The 21,539-nt window shown below is 53.3% G+C and overlaps 1 protein-coding gene across 2 annotated transcripts in view; it reads left to right on the top strand.

Annotated features, from left to right (window-relative positions):
- The first annotated feature begins 12,046 nt into the window (after window positions 1–12,046).
- Ahdc1 (AT-hook DNA binding motif containing 1) overlaps window positions 12,047–21,539 on the top strand; it is a 75,107-nt gene continuing 65,614 nt past the window's right edge. For both annotated transcript variants that reach the window (XM_045149434.1, XM_045149437.1), the window contains exon 1: window positions 12,047–12,112. The gene's annotated coding sequence lies outside the window, so the exon portion shown is untranslated. The remainder of the gene's footprint in view (window positions 12,113–21,539) is intronic.

The following is a 21,539-nucleotide window of genomic DNA, read 5'->3' as shown; positions in this document are numbered from 1 at the left end:
TGAGTAGTATGTGTTTCCATCATGTAAATGAGAATAATGATGATATAGTCCCAGACTCGGGAGGCAGAGGTAGGAGGATCACTGTGAGTTTGAGCGCAGCCTGGACTGCAGCCTGAGTGACTGATATATAGTGAGATTCAACCTTGAAACAAAAACAAAAACAGACGGACAATAAAAGAATAATGATGATAGTCCTTGAACCACGAGAATCCCCTGAGTCATCTTTGGGAGGAATGGTGGCCAGATGAAGGTTCACAGGACAGGTTTGGGCACTGGGAACAGGAGAGAATACCCTTCCACCAACAAGCACGAGGTACCCAAGGAATGGAATTTTTGGACGTCCCACTGATCGCACGTGAGTTCAGGATAAGCTAAGAGAAGACAGGCCGCTGGAAATAGATCGGTGTGGCTTTGAATCTGTCCACAGTGGGTGTGATACTTCTCTGCCCGATTTCAGCAGATTTGCCACTCATCATAGGCACACTGGGACAATCCTGAATGCGGGGGAGGGGAGGGCTGTCTGCTGCTGTCATGTCAGGTTCCCCAAAAGAGGGCAGGAGAAGAGGAAAGGAGAGAGGATGTCTTGCTCACTGGTTCTCACTTGGAAAGTGCTGTATCACCCCTGGGAGCTTTGGGGACAACTTGGAAGGAGTTTTGTTTGCCACCGTGGCTGGGAGCTAGCTCCTGCTGGCTGGGATCAGGGATGCTAAACAAACTGCAATGCACCTGTGCAATGGGAACTGTCTTGTCCACTAGGTCCTCCTTTGAGAACCCAGAAGCTGAGCTGATAATGCTTCCGTGTGGAAACAAGGAAAGGAGGACATAAGGATTCCCTCTTCTCCCACCGGCCCATTGTTTATGTACCCTCTGACTTATTAGTGAAATAGAGGAGGCAGTCTGAGAATGGGGAGTCACCACTGTACTAAGCAAGCAGTTACTGAACACTGACTCTGATGGGCCCTTTGCTGAGCAGAACCTTGGTCACACACAAAAAAAGTATGATCCACCGAGTGTGGTGGCACACACCTTTAATCCCAGCACTTGGGAGGCAGAGGTAGGAGGATCACCATGAGTTCGAGGCCACCCTGAGGCTACGTAGTGAATTCCAGGTCAGCCTGGGCTAGAGTGAGACCCTACCTTGAAAAAGCAAACCAACAAAAAGAGCCGGGCGTGGTGGCGCATGCCTTTAATCCCAGCAAACAGGAGGTAGGAGGGTCGCTGTAAATCCCAGGCCGCCCTGAGACTACATAGTAAATTCCAGGTCACCCTGAGCAAGAGTGAGACCCTACCTCAAAGAACCCCCCAAAAAAAGTAAGATATGTCCGTGCTCTGGAGGAGCACGATCAGGTGGGGAGAAGTAATAACAATAATAATAACCTATTTTATTTATTTATTTGAGAGGGAGAGAGAGACAGAGAAAGAATGGGCATGCCAGGGCCTCCAGCCACTACAGAGTCCAGACACATGTGCCACTTGGCATCCGGCTTATGTGGGTCCTGGGAAATTGAACCTGTGTCCTTTGGCTTTGCAGGCAAGTGCCTTCCTTAACCACTAAGCCATCTCTCCAGCCCAATAACCTACTTTTTAAATTATTTGAATGTGTGTGTAACCCAGGCTGGCCTGGGACTTTCCATGTAGCTGAAGATGACCTTCAACTCCTGATCCTTCGGCCTCCACCCCTGGAGTGCTGGGAGGGCAGGCATGTGCCACCATGCTCTGTTTAACCCATTAAGTGCCCGGTGAGTGTCAGGCGTCTTTACATTCTTTCCTCCCATTTACCAGTTTTAAGCCTGTTTCTATAATTAACTCCATTAGATGAGAAAATGGAGACTCGGGGGCTACACAATGGGCCTCGATCACTCAGCTGTACATGACAGAGCAGGTCCTACACGAAAGCCCATGTCATGGTATCTCCAACTACCTAGTTGCCTCTAGCTGTCAGAAAGGGAGAATATCTGGGATGTGCGTGTGCATGTGTGTGTGTGTGTACCTGTTTCTTCCCTGTCTTGTTACTTGCAGAAAGAGTCTGGAAATCCACCCTCTCTCAAAGTGAGGGACCTAAAGGAAAGAGATTGTAAGTGTCCTGGTTCTGGCCCTGTGCTAGGGTTGTTGAATGATGGAGGGAAAACCAGTGATGGCTCAGAGGGATTGTCATAGGGTTGGGAGTTTTAGCTCTGCAGACAGACTCAGGGATCAAGGCTTCCTGAGGTCCATAGTCTCTGGCCATCTAAACTCGAGAGCCCCTAATATAGGGCCAGGCATGACGGTGCACAACTTTAATTCCAGCACTTGGGAGGGAAGAGTATCAATCAAGATTCAAGGCCAGCCTGGGCCTACAGAGTGAATTCCAGGTCAGCCTGGGCTAAAGTGAGACCCTCCCTCAAACAACCAAACAAACAAAATAAAAAGACCCAGGCATTGTGGCACAGGCCTTTAATCCCAGCACCCAGGAGGTCGGAGGATCACTGTGAGTTCAAGACCACCCTGAGACTACATAGGGGATTCCAGATCAGCCTGGACTAGAGTGAGACTCTACCTGGAAAAACAAAAACAAAAAATAAATAAATAAAAGGAGCCTGATGTATAAGCCCTACGGAAGCATTTTTCCTGGCTGTGGAGTCATCAGACAGGAGCATAGCCAAGGAGCTTCATGTGGTACCCGGTGTGAATCCGAACTCTGGTACTTGCAGGCCATACAATTTTAGCTATCTTTTCTTCTTCTTCTTCTTCTTTTTTTTTTTTTTTTTTTTTTTTGGTGTGTGTGTGTGTGTTTTCTCAAGGTAGTGTCTTGCTAGCCCAGGCTGACCTGGAATTCACTATGTAGTCTCAGGGTGGCCTCAAACTCATGGCGATCCTCCTACCTCTGCCCCCTGAGTGCTGGGATTAAAGGCGTGCGCCACCACGCTCAAACCTCCAACTCCTGATCCTCCTCTCTCAGCCTCTCCTCAGTGAGATAGACGATAGACATGCATCACCACACCTGGTTTTAATCAGTTTTCAGTTGCTGTTGTTTCAGCTTTAATGTATCCAGGGCTTAAGTGGCAGAGCAGGGACCCAAAGGGTGTCTCTGGCTCCGGAGTTAGCTCTCTCACTCTCCACAACCCTTTCCCAGAACTGGGATATTCTTGTCTGTCTCCTGGGGCTGCCTGCTGTCCATGTGGTTCCAGGAAGGCCCAGCAGTGCAGGGAACATCTGGAGCTCGGCAGGCCCCTCGCTGCTCCTCAGCAGACCAGAGCCTCCCTGTGTCTGCGGGTGCCCCACCTCTCTCTCTGGAGCAGCTGGATGGACCTCCTTCGCACCCCCTTTTCAGTGCCGCCTTCTGTTCCCTCCAGATAGAGCACAATGCAATTGATTAGGCTCCTGCTTTCTCCATTTCAATCACATCCTCGCCCTGCCTCCCTGAGATTACAGGCGGGTCACCTTGATTGCGGCTCACACCGTTCACAAAACTCTTCAGTCGTTTACAAAACCATCTCTCGCCTCATTCACTCCCCCACCTGGCTCTTCTCCTCTGTGATGCGTGGATTTTACTGGCTTAAGGCTCAGAGGGCAATTTCATTTCCAAGTTCATGCTGGGGGAGGAGGACACCTAATTGACTGATGCTGGGTGTTTCACATGCATCGTCTAATTTGATCCTCACCATGAGGCTGTGCAGCAGTGAGATTATCACCATTTTACAAAAGAACGAAATGAGGACGCTGAGGCACTCTGACCCTCACCCAAGGTCATACAGCCAGATGATAGAGCGAGGATTTGAACTCCAAGATTCACACATCCTACTATGTCACATTCTTTTTTGTTTTTTTTTTTTCAAGGTAGGGTTTCACTCTAGCCCAGGCTGACCTGGAATTCACTAAGTAGTCTCAGAGTGGCCTTGAACTCATGGCAATCCTATTACTTCTGCCTTCCAAAATGCTGGGATTAAAGGTTTGCACCACCACGCCCGGCACATTCTTTTGATACAGCATCATGGCAAAGCATAATACTGACCTAAACTCACACATATAATTCCAGCCAGAAGATAGACTCTGAGAGGCTGAGGTAGAAAGATCACTGTGAGTTCAAGGACAGCCTTGGAGTACAGACTGAGTTCCAGGACAGCCTGGACTAGAGTGAGACACTACCTCACAAAAAAAAAAAAAAAAAAAAGCAAGCAAGCAAACCCGGGCTACATATTCTACATAGTGGGTTCCAGGTCACTCTTGGGGCTAGAGTGAGACCTTGTCTTAAAAACGAAACAAAACGGCAGAAAAAAAAAAAAAACAAACCCTGAGTCAGGCCTAGGGAGGACATGGTGCAGATGGAGGCCCAGAGTGGCTCTGTACATGTTGAGGATTGTACTAAAAACTACTGTCTCTGGGCGAGATAGCACATGCCTTTGATCCCAGCACTCAGGAGGCAGAAATAGGAGGATTGCTGAGTTCAAGTTCAAGGCCAGCCTGGGACTGTAAAGTTCCAGGTAAGCCTAAGCAACGTTAAGACCCTACCTCAAAAAAGACAACAACAACAATAAAACCTCCTGTCATTTGTTCTTTATATTTTTGTACTTTTTTTTTTTTTTAAGTTTGAGGTAGGGTCTGACTCTAGCCCAGGCTGACCTGGAATGCACCACACATTCTCAAGGTGGCCTCGGACTCACGGTGATCTTCCTACTTCTGCCTCCCAAGCGCTGGGATTAAAGGCGTGTGCCACCACAGTTGGCTTATTTTTGTACTTTTAAAATCTTTTAAAGTTTTATTTGGGGGTTGAAGAGATGGCTTCACGTTTAAGATGCTTGCCTGCAAAACCTCAGGACCCAGGTTTAGTTCCCCAGTACACATGTAAGCCATATTCACAAGCTAGCACATGTGTTTGGAGTTTGTTTGCAGTGGGTAGAGGCCCTGGTATGCCCATTCTCTCTCTGTGTCTGCCTCTTTCTCTCTAATAAATAAAATAACATTTGATTTATTTATTAGAGAGAAAGAATGGGTGCATACCAGAACCTCCTGCTATTACAAACAAACTCCAGACATGTGCCATTTTATACATTTGGATTTATGTACTGGGAAATTGTATTCAGGCCATTAGACTTTGCAAGCAAGCACCTTTAGCCAGTGAGCCATCTCTCTATCCCCCCTCTTTTTTTTTTTTTTTTTTGCTGCCTTTGAGACACAGGATTACAGGCATGCGCCACCTTGCTTAATTATTTTGATATACCTGTGTCTCCAACAGGCTGGACCAATCCAAGGGGCAGAACAACAACCAATTACACCATTTAGGGGCAAGGTCAGTCTGGGAACCCAGGGAAATTTCTTGGAGCATGTGAAAGAAATTGGCCCGTTGAAGCAACCAGAGTGAGGTAATCATTGGCTAGGGGAATGGTATATGCAAAGGCCTACAGGTATGGCAGAGTAAGGCCCACATGGGAGGGTTGGAGGAGTAGATGGGTGAGGCATGGAAGAAGGCTGAAGGGTCAGAATACCTAGCAGAAGGGGAAAAAAAATCAAAGGGAATGGCCCCTAAAATATAGAAAGAAAGAAAAATCTGGGAGGGGGAGGATCCATTGGGAGAGTCTATCCTGAGTCTCATAGCTCCGAAACTGAGCTGGGTGGATCCTCTGTCCATTCCAGTAGGTGCTTTCCAGGTACAGAATGGAAACCTCTCTCCCACCCTAGATCTAATACACACATGGCCTGGGTGGTCCTGAAGCGATGTTCACGCTCCCTCTAGTGGTAACTCTAAGCACTCCATGCAAAAATCCAGCAAACTTTCCCCTGCCGGCCGGGGTGTGGATCAGGTCTTCAGAAACTTCTCAGGACCAGAGATAAGGAGGCACAGCCTTGTTCTCAGAAACACAGTCTCATTGCGGCGGGATTCAGGGATCAGACAGAAAATGGAAATCTAGTCATTCTAGTCAATCTAGAGTCAATTAAGCGTACAGAGTATCCTCTTAACTAAGCAGAGGAAAGACTTCTTAGAGGTGTTGCCTCACTAGAGACAAGAAAAATAAAAACAAAAAAGCTAAGAATTTGAGCCAGGTGTGGTGGCGCAGGTCTTTAATTCCAGCACTCAGGAGGCAGAGGTAGAAGGATTGCTGATTGCTGTGAGTTCAAGGCCAGCCTAAGACTACATAGTGAATTCCAGGTCAGCCTTAGCTAGAGTGAGACCCTACCTCAAAAAAAAAAAAAACAAACCTAAGAATTTGCTTGGTAAAGAAGCCAGTGGATGGATGGTCAGGTATGGTGGCACATATCAGCCCTCCTGGAGGAGAGCAGTGAGCTTGAGGTAAACCTGGGACCTGGGCTACATATTAAGAGATCTTGTTTCAGAGAGAGGGGGATGCTGAAGACATGGCTCAGGGGTTTAAGGCACTTTCCCATAAAGCTTAACGACCTGACTTCAGTTCCCCAGTAACCACTTAAAATCAGGTACACAAAGTGGCACATGTATCTGGAGTTTGTGAGCAGCAGCTAGAGGCTCTGATACGCCCATTCTTCCTTTTCCTCTCCCTCTCTCTCTCTCTCTCTCTCTCTGCCAGGGGTGATGGCACACGTCTTTAATCCCAGCACTCAGGAGGCCAAGCTAGGAGGATCGCTGTGATTTCAAGGCCAGCCTGAGACTCCATAGTGAATTCCAGGTCAGCCTGGGCTAGAGTGAGACAATACCTCGAAAAAAAAAAAAAAAAAAAAAGGAAAGGAGAGAAAAGAAAGAGGGAGGGAAGGAGGAGGGAGAGAGGAAGAAGAGAAAAGAAAGAAGGAATAAAAAGGAGAAGGAGGAGAAGGCGACAGTGGTGGCAAACAAGCCAAGGGTGGTGGCACAAGCCTGTAATACTAGCACTTTGGAGGTTTAGGCAGGAAGATCAGGAGTTCAAGGTCATCCTCAGCTACACAGTAAGTTCAAAGCCAACTTGGGCTACATGAGAGCCTATGTCAATCAACCAAATACACAAAACAAAACAATATTATTAAGAAGCAACAGAAAAACAGTCCAGGCTGGACAGAATTAAGTGAGCTATGAGGCAGGAAAGGAGATTGCTGTGAGGCACAATTAGGTAGATGTGACTGGAGTATAAAGTTTGAGGGGGTGGTAGAAGATGGTGGGGTGGAAAGTGCTCTAGTCAGCCATACACTTACCTGGCATTCTAAGCTTTGGGCAACAGGAACCAAAGCAAAAACCATTGTAGAGGTTTTTGTTTGCTTTGTTTTTGAGACAGGCTCTCATACTACTGAAATTTATTCTAGCCCAGCCCGACCTCGAACTCATGGTGTTCCTCCTGCCTCAGTCTCCTGACTGCTATGGTGTGAAGTACATGTTTGGCAACTATACGGTTTTGAGCAGGCGAGGAGCAAGCCTCAGGTAATCAATGTGGAGGAAGGATGAGAGAAGAGGCAGGAGAGGAACTCCCGTCCGCCTGGACACAAAGAAACACACTAGGTCACATTCATTGGACACATAGCTTTGATCAGGCTTGTGAAGCAGGCGTTTGATAACACCCATAGACATGTCAGTGTGATCCCAGGATGAGTACTCAGGCAACTGGGACTGACCTACAGTCAGATAGCTGCAGACCAACCAAGGACACACACTTACCCCCAGACACAGGCAGAAAGCCAGGATCTTACACACCCTGATGGACACAGGAATTCACACACATGCTGTCAAGGGCCCTACCCTACCCCCCCTCTGTCTTCCCCAGGTCCCTCACCACCTCTGGCAGGAACAAAGCTGACCTTTGCCCTGTGGCCTCTGGCCTCTCCTCCCACACCTCCTGCCCCAGAGGGAGGAGCTGTTTGAAGTCTGGGCTGCAGCTGGGGTTTCCTGTTGCCTGGAGGAATGTGGGAGGACGTGCACAGGGGAGGGGAGAAGGGCTGGCTCAGGAGGAGGGCTAATGGGAGCCTGGGGGTCTGAGCCTTCACTGTGCCACAATGAGGGGAGTTTCTGGCTTCTGTGGTCTCTTGGGCCCCAGTTCTGACTGTTCCCATCCAAAGGAGGAGAGAAACAGGGACACGGTGGCTCCGGCCCAATGGGCCTCTTGTTCTTGGATCTGAAGCTCAGCGGCTTAGGAGAGTTTAGGCAAATTCTCTAGGCCTCAATTTCCCCTTGTGTGAACTGGCCAAACCACTCTTGAGTAATCCACACCTTCCCTCAAGCAGCTCCAAAAGGGGGGACAGACCCAGAATTCTATTTTCAGGGACAGTAGCACTGATTCCTACTCAAGATAAATTCTTTCTGCCCTTCTCATGAGTCCCAGGGACCTATCTTCAGGCTACTGGGAACCGTCAATTTTGCCATTATTTTTATGACTTGATCATCTCTCCATTCCCTTACTAGTTTTCAAAGCTTTTTCTCTTTTTCTTTTTCTTTTTTGAGACAGGCTTTCACGTACCCCCAGGCAGGCCTCGAATTCCATATGTAGTCGAGGATGACCCTTGAAGCCTGATTCTCCTGCCTGTGTTTCTGGAGCGCGCCAGGATTACAGGTGTGCGCCACCCAGCGCACCCAGTTTAGTTTTCAAGGTGCTGTGCCGCTGTGTGTTCGGCTAACACTTTCAGCATGCCTCTGCTTTGCACGTGGGGGAAACAGACTCAAATTAAGGACGCACAACAAGTAAGAGCAGGGTCAGGGTCAAGTGAACTTGGATTTCAGTTCACCTGGCCGCTAAAATCTTAGGTCTCACAACTTTCAACACCATTTTCTAGGGTCGGACTATATCAGTGTTTGGCTTCCACTGAAATAAAAGAGGTTGAGCAAACTGGGTCCAGAAACGACGTTGGGGGCCCCGGGGGAACCTGGGAATTTTTTGGAAACCTTAGCGTTTCTTTAAACCACCAACGCAGACATCAAGATTGGACACTAGGTGGCGGCAGCATCCCACAGAAGACTCAGTTTATGCATTTTTTTGGGGGGGACCTCCAACATAATTTGGAGAGGCTCCCTAAGAAAAATTTGCCCTACAAATGACAGGGTCTCTCAAATGCTTAGTTTCCACTGATGGTCAGCACGTTGGGAGTTAATTGCACCCACTCCTGGCGAAAGGATAGCTGCAGCCACCTGAGGTGGGAAGGGCACGCTTGGGACATTCTACCTAGCTTCCATTCCCTTCCCACCGTAAAGCTGAGGGCCTCTGCACCCCATCCTGTAAAGTAACCTCTTCCCTTCCGCGTCCTTTACAGCTCCCCCCCCCCCTTTGTGCTACCTTTCCTGGAGCTCCCTCTCTGCTGTATTAACACACTGTTTTCCCAAAGCTTGATTGATACAGCAGAGTCGTCATGACTTGAGGGGAAGCCTAATGGGTAAGGCTGAGGGGATAAAGAGGGGGGAATCTGGGCTTCTCCCATTCTCCTCAATGCTAAAGTCTGTCGTCCCCCGGGGGGGGGCACAACAATATAGCAAGACCTCATTTATTTGTGATAACTTCAGACGTGGGCTTTGGAGGTATAAAGGACATCTCAACTGCTTCTGTTGGATCTTAAGCTATTTCCCAACCGATTCCCAAGGCCTGTCAGTTCTGCAGGAAGATGGAGGCCTCTGCAGCTTGTCAGGTACACCATAAAGCCACATTAGAGAGAGCTTTCAGTGCCCTTCATCTCTCCTACTGTTGCTGTCCCTTCCAGGTCTCCTCTTTTGTCCTCTGGGGAAGTTCCAGACTGTCCTATAGGAGGAGTTTGGAAGCATTGTGGAAGTGTGGGGGATGGTGTCAGGGAGATGAAGTTGGCACATGCTGGCCATCACCCTGCAAGGCCAAACGAGGAGTCAGAAACGAGAGAGCTGAAAGGAAAAGACAGTGCTAGCCGGGCGTGGTGGCGCACACCTTTAATCCCAGCACTGGGGAGGCAGAGGTAGGAGGATTGCTGTGAGTTTGAGTCCACCCTGAAGCTACATAGTGAATTCCAGGTCAGCCTGAGCTAGAGACCCTACCTCGGAAAACCAAAAAAAAAAAAAAAAAAAAAAAGACACTATTAGCATAACTTCATTAACGGGACACGATAGAAAAAGCCAAGAGACATCCGGCAAAGGGCGGATGTCCGACAGGTCCATGAGGTGGTGACCAGTGGAGGACTAGTCCGACATGAGGACAGGACAGGGACCACGCATTATTCATCTCCATGTCCCCCGAGCCCTGCAGACTTCAGTTAATATCTGTTGGATTGGAAGGCCCAAGGAGGACACTCTGACACAGGGAGAGGAGAGGTCAGTTGGAGAGGGGGGAGGTGGGGGAATCACAGCTCCCTGAGGCAGCCCAGGGGTTAAGTATGTGAGCTTTGGAATTGGCCAGGCTGGGCTCCTGCACCACTCTCTAGTGGGGCACCTGGGCCTCAGTGCCCCCCTCTCTTAAGTGGAACTGACAAGGTGCAATCTTCCGGGGTTGTTGCTGGGTGAATGGCAGCCAGGGGCAGTTCTCCTTCCAAGTCTGTCCAACCACCTCCCCGGGGTAATGAAGCCCTCAGCAGTAGAGCAGATTCCCATCTGTGGGACAGGCTAGGCAGGGGGCCCGGAGCCAGGGGCTGGAGAACAGATGTGACCTGAAGAGGAGGTAGGTGAAAGTGCTGAGCCCAGCCCTCCCCCGTCCCTCGCCGCAGCAGGGGCTCAGAACTGTGGAATCTGAGTCCGGCTTCGAGTTCGGGAGGGGACTGTGCACGGTCCAGTACTTTCGCGTCCTCGGACGTCTAGGAAAACCGGGCGGTGGGAAAGACTAAAACGCAGGGCTGAGTTGGAAGGGAAGAGTCACTTGAGCGCGAAGGAGGCGCTGGCTGGGACTTTGGGGTTTCCTGAACAGCCTTCCAGCCAGAAGCCCTTTCAGAAAGGGAAAACGTCCCCAAAATGAGAGCGCCAGTCCTCTCCTCTCTCTCTCTCTCTCTCTCCTTAGCCCCTCTCACGTATTTGGGACGCCCCCCCCACTCCCACCCACCCACCCACCCAAGTCGCTGCCTTTTTGGCTAGTCCTCCCAATTCCACTCCCATTCCATTCTCAGGCCCCGCCCCTAAGCTCCCCCACCCGCAGCCTCCGCGCCAGCCAGAGCCTCAGCAGGGGCTCTGGAGCGTGGGGAGCACTCCCAGGCCTTGGGGAGAATGCGCACTGTTTGGTAAGCCAGCACGCACCTCCTCGCCGGAGGAGCCGGAGGCGCGGGGCATCCACCGGGCGCTCCCCGGCCGCGCCGTCGGAGCAGCGGGAGCAGCCCCGCCCGCGCAGCGCTCTGAGCGGCCGGGGCGGGGACTACAAGTCCCGGCGTGCCGCGCGCACGCTCCCCCCCCCCTCCCCGGGGTTCCGGATGGTGTGCGGCGAAGGTAAGGCGAGCTCGCAGAGGCAGCGGCGGCGGCGGCGGAGACGGAGAGAGGCAGGCAGGGCGAGGGCGAGAGACGGAGGGGAGGGAGCCAGCGAGCAAGCGAAGCAGACCAGACAGACAGACAGGCGGGCGGGCGGGCAGAGCGAGCCACCCGCCAGGCTGCGCTCAGCCCCGCTCGCAGCGGAGAGAGCAGAAGGCAGCAGGAGGAGGAGGAGGAGGGAGGGGAGGAGGGAAGAGGGAGGGAGAGAGGGAATCCAGCTACCACCACCCAAAGCCAGCGTCTGCTTTCTGTCCTCATTTCCTTTTCCCACCCAGCTCGTAGAGCAGAGAAAGGCAGAGAGAAATAGAGACAGGCAGAGACAGACAGACAGACAGCCCGAGAGAGCGGGGAGGGAGGAGGGCGGAGGAGGAGGAGGAGGAGGAGCAGGAGGACTACGCGGGGCGCGTTCCCTCCCAGGTTTGCAATTGGGGGGGTGGGGGCGGGGGTGTCCAGGGCTGTGAGAGTGTGTGCTCCGCGGGGCGGGTGGGGGGGGGAGCGAGCGGGGCGCCGAGAGTGATCGAGGTGTGTGTGGTGGTTGTCGAGGGGGGGCCGCGGGAGCGGGGGCCCGTGTCCAGCGGAGTTAGCGGCGGAGAATGTGAGCCGAGGCGCGAGCCATGCTGTCAGCGCCGGCGGGCGGCTCAGGGCTCCTCCACGACTCCTCTTCCCAGCAGCCGGGCGCCCGGGTCGCTTGTCGCTGTCGCTGCCGCCGCCGGAACACGGACGCCTCCCCCCAGCTCCCCCCCCCCGCCACCCCAGCAAAGCCCCTCGCCTGGCTCGGACCCACGGAGCCGGCAGCCCAGCACTCCGGTAAGTGGCGCCTTACTCCCCAACCCTTAGACCCCCCGCTGGGGGGACTGGCCGGCCAGGCTCTTTTGTGCAGCGCACCAAGGTGGGGACCTCGCGCCTTAACCCCCCCTCCCCAACACACACACACCCCGGTCCGGTCCACTGGACCCCGTGGCTGCGGTGCCCGCGGTGCGATCGGTCTTTGTTTCCACCGGGGGCCCGCGGCTCGGCTGGGCTCGGCTCGAAGCCTGGCAGGCAGCGCCGGGAAGGGGGAGGGGGAGGTGGACGGGGAGGGGGGGCGGGGAGGGGGGGTTCTCGGGTTTCCTGGCCGCCCCGCGGCTCCCCCGGCTCGGGGGCGAGGTGCGCGCCCAGCGCTGCCGCGCGCCCCCCTCCTCCTTCCCCCTCCCTCCGCCTTTGGATTTAAAACTGCAATTTGCTCTCCAGCTTGTTGAGAATGTGGGGGGGGGGATGAAGGGGGGGACCGTGGGAGCGGAGAACAAGGCTGGATTTTAGGATAGGCACTGGGAAAAGGGGAGACTGCGGAGGGAGGAGCCCCTCCCCTCTCACCCCCAAATCCCAAGGTTCTGCTGGCGCTCGGGGAGTTGAGGGGCGGGGACCTAATGACCCGGAGGGGGTGTGGGGCGGAGGAGGGATTTGGGGGCGGCGAGGCCAGAGGGGTTGGGCCGCGAGCCCGGTTACCTGGCGAACAAAGTCGGCTCACTTTTGCATAAATAAATAAATAATCGCCTATCAATTCGTCTCCTCCGAGGCTCTGATTGAATGGGGGGGGCCCTCTTCCCCCAGGGGGTGGGGTGCTGAGTGACAGCTGTCTGCCCCCTAGGTCGGGAGCTGGGGGTGAACTGCTGAATCTTTGCTTTCTGACTGAGGGCGCCTTCCCCTACTGGGTCTGGGTCCCCGGGCAGAGCCAGAGGGGCAGGGGGCTGGCTCCAAGTCTAGGAAATAACCTTGTTTCCTGTTCTACAGGAAAAGGGACAGCAACCCAGAGTTTGGGGGCTGGGGATGAGGACTGATGGGAGCTGGGGGGGAGGGTTCCCCAGCAGCCTGACCCCCCAGCCTCTTGTCAGGCAAGGGGGCCAGCTGAGGGAGGAAGGATGTGGGCCTTGCTGGCCGGAGGCGGGAGCTGGGGCTGTCCCTGAGGCGGGCAGCGGGCACAGAGCGCACTGAGCAGGAGGAGGGAGAGAGAGAGAAGCGGGGGCGGGAATTCTCTACCGCAGACCCTGGGGGCTAGGGCCAGATGTGGAGGGGTGGGGAGTCTCCTCTCCCTCCCAGCTTTGGGGGCCTTGGGGGTTGGCTGGGAGGGGCTGAGCCTGGTGCCCTCGGTTCTGCACCAGTGCCTGACTGGCAGGGCCAGCTGAATTTGGGCCCAGGCGTTACCCTGGGAGGCAGGGCTGGGCTGCACCAGCCTGGTCCCTGAGCACATGGAGGGACCCTTGGGGGGCCTGTGCCTGTCTGGCTGGGCAGGCGTTTCCCGCTGGACCAGTTGGTGTCAGGCGGGACTTGGCCCCAGCTCCCTGGGCTGAGCTCAGGGTGTGAGGAGAAGCTTTGCCTCCGGGTCGGGGTGGCCACATTCTGTCCGCTTCTGCTGTTGCCGCTGGCAGGGCGGGGGCATGTGCCCAGGCCTGGGCAGAGTCCTGCCAGGGGCATTTGGGGTGTTTCTATTGTTGGCTTGTTCCTGTTCCGTGTCACCCGGTGTGTGTGGCTGTGTGAGCTGGGGCTGTAAGTGAAAGATTACCAGTCTGTCCACCACCCTCCCCCAGAGTGGGGGCAGCAGGCAGAAGGGGTTGTGATGATGAGCTCTGGAGAGACCCCCTTCCCAGGTGGCACGTGCATGCTGCTTACCATCTCCCTCCTTTGAGCAGATGTATATTTATTTTTATGGTGATGGAAAATCAGACTGGATAGTAAGTTGAACTCATTTTTTTTCCTCCTCCTGTGTCACTAGTTGGAGTAACCCCCAGAGACTGGTGAACTTCTGCCCCCAGAGTTCTCACCCCTTCAGAGGTTGCAAAGACCAAATGAGGGCATGAGCTTTAGGGGACCAGTGGGCACCAGCACAAACCAGTGACTTTTCTCCCTCTTGGTCTGCCACTGGAGCAAGTGCCCAGGTGGGCAGACATTGCCCCCTCCCTAGGTATCCCCAGGGTACAATTTGATCACCTAACTACCTTAGCCACCTCCATGGTCAGTGCCTAAGTTGTGCCCAAGCCCTCAGGGACATTTCCCTGGTGGGTTCTCTCCTCCGCCTGGGCTCCCGGCCCACGTGCTGATATTTATTTTCTGTAGTAAAATCCATTTTTAATGCCGTTACTTTTGAAATAATATAGAGAGAAACAAATGTGATGTGTTTAAGTTGCCCTCTGTGAGTTTTTAATGTGATCTATGGCTGAGGTAGTGATGGAAGGAGCTGTTGGGCTTGGAGAAATTTGGTGTCATAAAGAAAAAGAGCTTGCTGTTTATTATGGTTGCTGGGCTGGGGGGTCTGGAGCAAGGTTGTGGGGGCAGGAGCCCCCAACACCCCCAGGTGCTGTGGATGAACAGCTTAGCTTCTGAGTTTTAGTGTGTGAGGGTTCCAGTATTATTCTGTGTTACTCTCCAGCCCTTGGTGGGGTCTTTGGTTACAGGTTGGGGAGCTCAGGGACTTTGTGTGCCCCCCCCCCCTTGTGCTTAGATCTTGGCCGAGAGAGACTCCCGGAACCCCCTGCTGAGTTAAGTGGAGGTGTACGGTGGGAAGGCTGCACTTGGATTCTTAGAGGAGAGTCAGTGATGGAGGCCCCACCTGATTGCAGCTTTGGTGCTGTGTTTGGGCAGAATAGGTTTGGGTGGGGGGCCTCTCTCATAGAGCCCCAGAGGCGCTCTGGAGCTCTGACTTGGAGCCACTCCCTCCTGGATACTGCTGTTCCCCATTGGACAGGGGCTTCTCCAAGCAAACCTGGTTCTCCCTCGGTTTTCCTCCCTCCTCGGTTCCACCCCCAGGTCAACTTTTTTTTTTTTTTTTTTTTTTTGGTGACATACAGAGCCCTGTGTCTCCTGCCAGCCACCCAAGACCAGAGGGTGCCATGCCTGTGTACCAGATGCCCAAGGCTCTTCTGGTCTGGCTGGGTGAGATGATCAAGCAGGCTCACTTATGGGATAAAGCCAAACTCTGTCTCTGGGTCCCTTGGGTCTCTTGGGGCAGAGGGGGAGGGACAAAGCCAGCTGGGGGTGGAGCTGGGGGCGCTTCAGAAGGGAGGAAGGGTAACACTAACACTGTTGCTAATGCCAGCAGATGGACCCCCCAGGGAGTTTTTTTTTTTTTTTTTTGCTGGGGTGGGGAAGTGGGGGACACCCAGACAGCCACATGCTGAAGAGGGAAAAATGGAGAGAGCAAAGCCACTGAAGAGAGTGAGAAAGAAAAATAGCCAGGAGTGTTGGGATCACAGGGTCCAGGCGCACATCTCACTGCCTACCCTGTCGCCAGACTCAAGGAGGCCCTGGGGGTTCTGCTGTGATCCAGCACTGGGGTTGTTTTTGGCCCAAAGATAAGCAGATGTCTTGAAAGTGGGAGGGGAGAGGAGGTCAGGTGGGCGAGAAGGAAGGAAAGAATCTCTGGATGAGGGGGAAAGGGGCATTCCAGGGGTCTTGACTAATCCTCCCAACCCTGGGGGCAGCTTTTCTCCAGTCCTCCCCGAGTGTCTTGGAAACAAGTTGAGTTTTTCTTGGGACCTGGGGGCGGGGCCTGAGGTAGGTGGAGCAGCCTGCAGGTTGGCAGGTGCCCTAGGCGGAGACACCCTTGTTATAAAAATAGGGAACCTCAGGGCCCCAGAGGTGCTGGGACATCATCCATTTTTGGACCCTCCCCCCACCCCCAGCCTGACAGGAGGAATCCAAGTCTGGAAAGGGGAGCCACTGGCCCAGGATCACAGACTCTCTGGCAAGGCCGGCCTAGGACCCAGGCGTTCGCCCTACACCTCTCTGCCCCGGCTAGAGAACCAGAACAGCTGCAGGGGGCTTCCTGGGTGCAGAGGGGAGACTGGAGCCTGGTGAGAGGAACTGACAGGCACTCTTGTGGCCAGAACCCCCCCAGAGGAGGGGGAGGGAGAGGCGCTGCTGCTGCTGCTGAGGGAGAGAGGGAGGGAGGGAGGGAAGGGAGAGAGGAGGGGAAACAGTGAGTCAGGCTTCCAAGAGCTGAGGATGAGAGAGCCAGAGCTTGGAGGGAGAGGGCAGGGAGGGCTGTTCTGACCAGGGATAGGGAGGGGGCCCAGCCAGGGGCAAGGAGAGCTAGGAGGGAGGCAGCCAGTCCCTGGCCCCTTCCCAGTGGTACTTAAGGGTGCAGCCAATATGGACTTTGCCTGAGGTGGGTCAGGAAGGAGCCAGATTCTACCCCTCCTGCCTCTCTCTGTCCCTGGCCTCATTGCTGTTCCATCCCGGGGTCTCAGGAGGATGACATTGTCTTCCCATGCCTTCCTCTTGGGCCTCAGTTTCCCCATGCTTTGTGGGACTTGGAGAGGGAGGAAGGGAGGGAACAGAGTAAGTAACCCAGCAGAATGTTGGGGAATGCAGGGTCAGGCTGCCCGCCCAGTGCTAGGGTATTGCTGGAGCCAGCTGCCAGTACGAGGTAGGGGCACATGTCTGGGTTCATGTCACTCCAGTGGGGGCTGGTGGGTGGGCAGTGGCACCGAGATGCAGTGTGTGGTGAGGAAGGAGACCTGTTGGTCTGGCAGTGATGGTTGGGCAGTCACGCACCTCTCAGGATGGCCAGTGCCAAGACTGAGCCAGATTCTGCACATGCCTAGAGCCAACCTCTGCTGTGCCCACCCCCACCCCCCGCGCCCATTTTCCTGTGGGTCGATAGGAGGTGGGGATGGTCCCATGAAGCTGACAAGTGCCTGTGCTGCTCCTTGTGCCTGGAGCTGGGACCAGGGCAGGAGGGTTCCCCAGGGACTTCCTAGAAGGGAGGAGAGAAGGAGCCCCCCCTCCTTCCCAGCTGACAGGAAGCCCTGGCTCCCAGTCTCTCCTTCCCCCACTGCCTAGCTCCCCCCCACCCAGGATCCCAGGGTCTTTTCCACTGGTGAGGGCGTGAGGAAGGTGAGTACTGAGGAACCTGGCGTTTCTGTTACTCGTGAAGTGAGGGTCGAGTGAAGGCTCTGCCCTAGCACACACAAACCCAGCTGTGGTGAGGCCTTGCTTGTTCTCTTCTTTCTGCTCTGGGGTCCTTGGCCTGAGCACCCAGGGGAGGGGCCACTTCTGCAGCTGGCTGGCCCCAACTCCCTGTTCAGCCCAGCTGCTACTGAAGCTTTCAGAAGCTGCAGCTCTCCCCACCTCCTGATCAGGAGAGGCCTTTGCTGACCTGGAGGAGGGTTCTTGGGGAGCAAGTGGGCACCCTCAGAAGGTCTCACACAGACAGCCAGACATATGGGTGGTGGAGAACAGATGGACAGAGACGCCTACACAGAGACAGACTGAGAGAGACGGACAGATGGACTGGGACAGGGAGAGATGGACAGACAGAGGTGCTAGCAGAGAGCAGAGTCAATAATGGAAGGGCTAAGGAGAGAGAGAGAGAGCTTTAGAGACAGGGTAAGTGAGGAAAGATGGAAAGAGAGAGACAGGAAGGGGTTGGAGAGAGACTGAGGCTACAGACCACAAACAGGGATTTGATGAGAATCTGGAAGGTGTTTTCTGCCTCTTCCCTCCCCAAACCCCCAGGCCAGCCAAGTCTCCATTCCTTCCACCCCCGGCTCAGTTTCCAGCTGCTAAAGAGGTCGGGGAAAGAGAAGGAGAGAGCAAAGCCGTGTAGAGCCCCTTCCTCTCTGCTTTCTGTTGGAAGGGAGATTGCTGAGAGGGCTCTTCTGGTCCCCCACCCCTACACGCAGATCCACAGCTCTCCTGTCTCTCAGAACATGTCCCTTCACACTCACCACTGACCCGGGGGGGCGTCTCCTTGTGTGCATGCACCTCCCCTCCCCACACACACCACACTCCTTCGTGTCTGCACACAGGTTTTGTGGCATGTAAGGGCTTCGTCCTTGCACCCATTCTGTATCTTACAATACCTGCGCCTCTCCACCTGTCCAAGTGGTGACACACAGGCCAGTCATGAGTCTCGCAACATGTCACAGACTCAAACACATACGCTAAGCCTCCACTTTGACCCAGATGGCAGGGGACCTTGTTAGTCGATGGGAACCCTTCTGGAAAGAAGGTATAGGGATAGCCTGGACACAAAGACGGCTTGCTGGATTAGGAAGTGGAACAACCTAACCTGAGAATTGGCGAAGGTATGTGTGCGTACAAACAGGTACATGCATGTGTGTGTCAAGGAATGTGTTACAGAGACTGAGCACAAGTGAGATGGGGCATGGGTGTGACAGTGGGTATATATGTGTGATAGCTGCTTTTCAAGTGTAAAAGTGGATGCGTGTTTATGAGAAAGGGTGTGAGACTGTTCTTGGTTTCACAGCGGGGTGGTTTGATGGGTTATTGTATACATACGCAAAGGTTCAGGGGCGAACTGTATGTGGAGGGACAGTGGTGTGCCTTGTATGTGGAGGTACGGAGATGTTTGTGGGTGTAGGGAGTATGCCTTTGTGAGGGTGTAGCACAGGTGTGAGGGGCGTTTTCAAGGCCTACTTGCGTTTATCAGCATCAACACGTGGGAAGGGGGCTATGGGACTCACAGCTGGGTACTGACCCTCCACTGATGCCCAAGGACAGACCTGCCTGCCCCTGCCCTTAGGCTTCCTCTTGGCTGGCATCAGTGGCTTTCAAAGGAGTCTCCATGAGGACTGTTTGCTGGGCCATCTGAAGGCAGAAGGGTGGGCTGGGATCCGTTGCTGCCCCCCAGGGAGTGAAGAGGTAGTTCTGCTCTTAGGGCCTGGGCACAGGCAGCTACAGAAACAGATGGATCTTCTGTTTCAACAGACCTGGCCTAGCAGTGCTACCTCACAGCAGAGGGCTTTCTGGGGGACAGCCACAAGTTAGATCCCTGAGCAAAGTCCAGGGCTCTGTCCATCTCCTGACAGGCCTCTCTGCTTCATCTCACCCTAAAGTGACATCATCTCTCTGAGCATGGGACCCGGCACCTCCTAAGTAGACAACTGTCCACGTACACACAGCTCCACCACCTCCAAACACAACTGCTAAACACATCTACAAACATGTAACCCAAAACTTCATCAGCTGCCTCACATGCACACACAGCCTAACACACCCATAAACACAAACGCTACACTGCTACACGCTACGCAGTCAGCTGAAACACTTCCCCAACACCAGGGATGCAGTTACTGTCCTTGTATCTTGCACACATGTGCTTTATAGCCCCAAGCACCTCCCCAGTATGGAGGTTCTTAAGGTCTCATGCACACAATCCTCTTACCCTGATACAGCAACTTCTGCCACACGCTCAGACCCATATTCCTTTGTTTAAAAAATTTAATTAATTTATTTATTTGAGAGAGAGAGAGAATGGGCGACTCAGGGCCTTTGGCCACCGCAGACGAACTCCAGACGCGTGTGCTCCCTTGCGCATCTGGCTTAAGTGGGTCCTGGAGAATCGAACCAGGATCCTTTGGCTTTGCAGGCAAACACCCTAACCATCTCTCCAGTCCCTCATATTCTTTCTTTAGTCCCAACATCTTTCCATCCGTCAGGAACCAAGTTAAAGTCACACAAACCTTTCCAGAGACACTGCCTCGACTTCCCAAATATAAAACACCAAACCTTCCTTAAACATGTGTTTACAGCCCTACAACTTAATCAAACCTTGATTTTTTTTTTTTTTTTTTAATTTTCATATGAAAGAGAACGGGTGCGCCAGGGCCTCCAACCCCTGCACATGAACTGCAGACTCCAGATGCATACACCCCCTTGTGCATCTGGCTTACGTGGGTTCTGGAGAAACGAACCTGGCTCCTTTGGCTTTGCAAGCAAGCAAACGGCTAAGCCACCTCTCCAGACCCTCCCCTTTTAAAGTTTATTTATATTTTAAATATCTCATTTTAATTATTTATTATTATTTTTTCAAGGTAAGGGCTCACTCTAGCACAGGCTGACCTGGAATTCACTATGTCATCTCAGGGTGGCCTTGAACTCACTGTGATTCTCCTACCTCTGCCTCCTGAGTGCTGGGATTAAAGGTGTGCACCACCACACCCAGCTAAATATGGTATTTTTATTTACTTATTTGAAAGAGAGAGGGGAAGAGGCGGGGGGGGGGGAATGGGCGTGCTAGGACCTCCAGGCACTGCAAACAAGCGCCAGACACATACACCACCTTGTGCATCTGGTTTATGTGGGTCCTGGGGGATTGAACCTGGGTCCTTTGGCTTTGTAGGCAAGTATCTTAACTGCTAAGCCATCTCTCCAGTTCAAGTTAATTTTTATTTATTTATTTGCAAACATAGAGAGAAAGAGAGACAAATGCAGAGAGAAGATGGGTGCATCAGGGCCTCTGGCCACCACAAATGAACTCCAGGTGCATGCACCACCTGGTGCATCTGGTTTTAGGTGGGTATTGAGGAATCGAGCCCAGGTCATTAGTCTTTTTTTTTTTTTTTTTAATTTTATTTATTTATTTGAGAGCAACAGACACAGAGAGAAAGACAGGTAGAGGGAGAGAGTGAGAATGGGCGCGCCAGGGCTTCCAGCCTCTGCAAATGAACTCCAGACGCGTGCGCCCCCTTGTGCATCTGGCTAACGTGGGACCTGGGGAACCGAGCCTCGAACTGGGGTCCTTAGGCTTCACAGGCAAGCGCTTAACCGCTAAGCCATCTCTCCAGCCCTTTTTTTTAAAAAAATATATATTTTTATTTACTTACTGAGAGAGAGATTGGGTGCACCAGGTCATCCAGCCACTGCAAACTGACTCCAGAAACGTACCGCCTTGTGCATCTGGCTTACATGGGTCCAGGGGAATTGAACCTGGGTCCTTTGGTTTTGCAGGCACCTTAACTGCTAAGCCATCTCTCTAGCCCCAGGTCATTAGTCTTTGCAGGCAAGTGCCTTAAGCGCTGAGCCATCTCTCCAGACCCCCTGTACCTTTTCAAACCACCTCCCTGCAAACACACATACTACAATACCAGCTCAGGCAAGAATATTCCCTGAATCTACATTTACCTCCAGCTTCCAGATACAGCTTCAGTTCTAGTGTACCTCCAAACAGATAATGTCCCCACAGCTCCCCTGGCAAGCAAGTATACATACTTACACTCCCCACATGTCCCCACACCTCTGTAAAGCAATCCTGTCGGAGTTCCAGTAACTCCCGGACGGACATAGCCTGTCTCTGGCTCCAGGTCTTTTTGCTCAGGCCCTGTCAGGGCCTGGGGACAGCTCTGTACCTCTCTAAACGTGACACAATGCTTATCCACAGCACGCACAGCTCGCCTAGTCACTGCCCTGACCTGTTCACCTCTTTGAGCTCAAAGGCAGCTCTTGAGCTTCCCCT

This window comes from Jaculus jaculus, chromosome 5, assembly GCF_020740685.1.
Source record: "Jaculus jaculus isolate mJacJac1 chromosome 5, mJacJac1.mat.Y.cur, whole genome shotgun sequence".
Lineage (NCBI taxonomy): Eukaryota > Metazoa > Chordata > Mammalia > Rodentia > Dipodidae > Jaculus > Jaculus jaculus.
The sequence above is the reverse complement of the archived record's forward strand: the minus strand, read 5'-3'. Positions and strand labels throughout refer to the sequence as shown.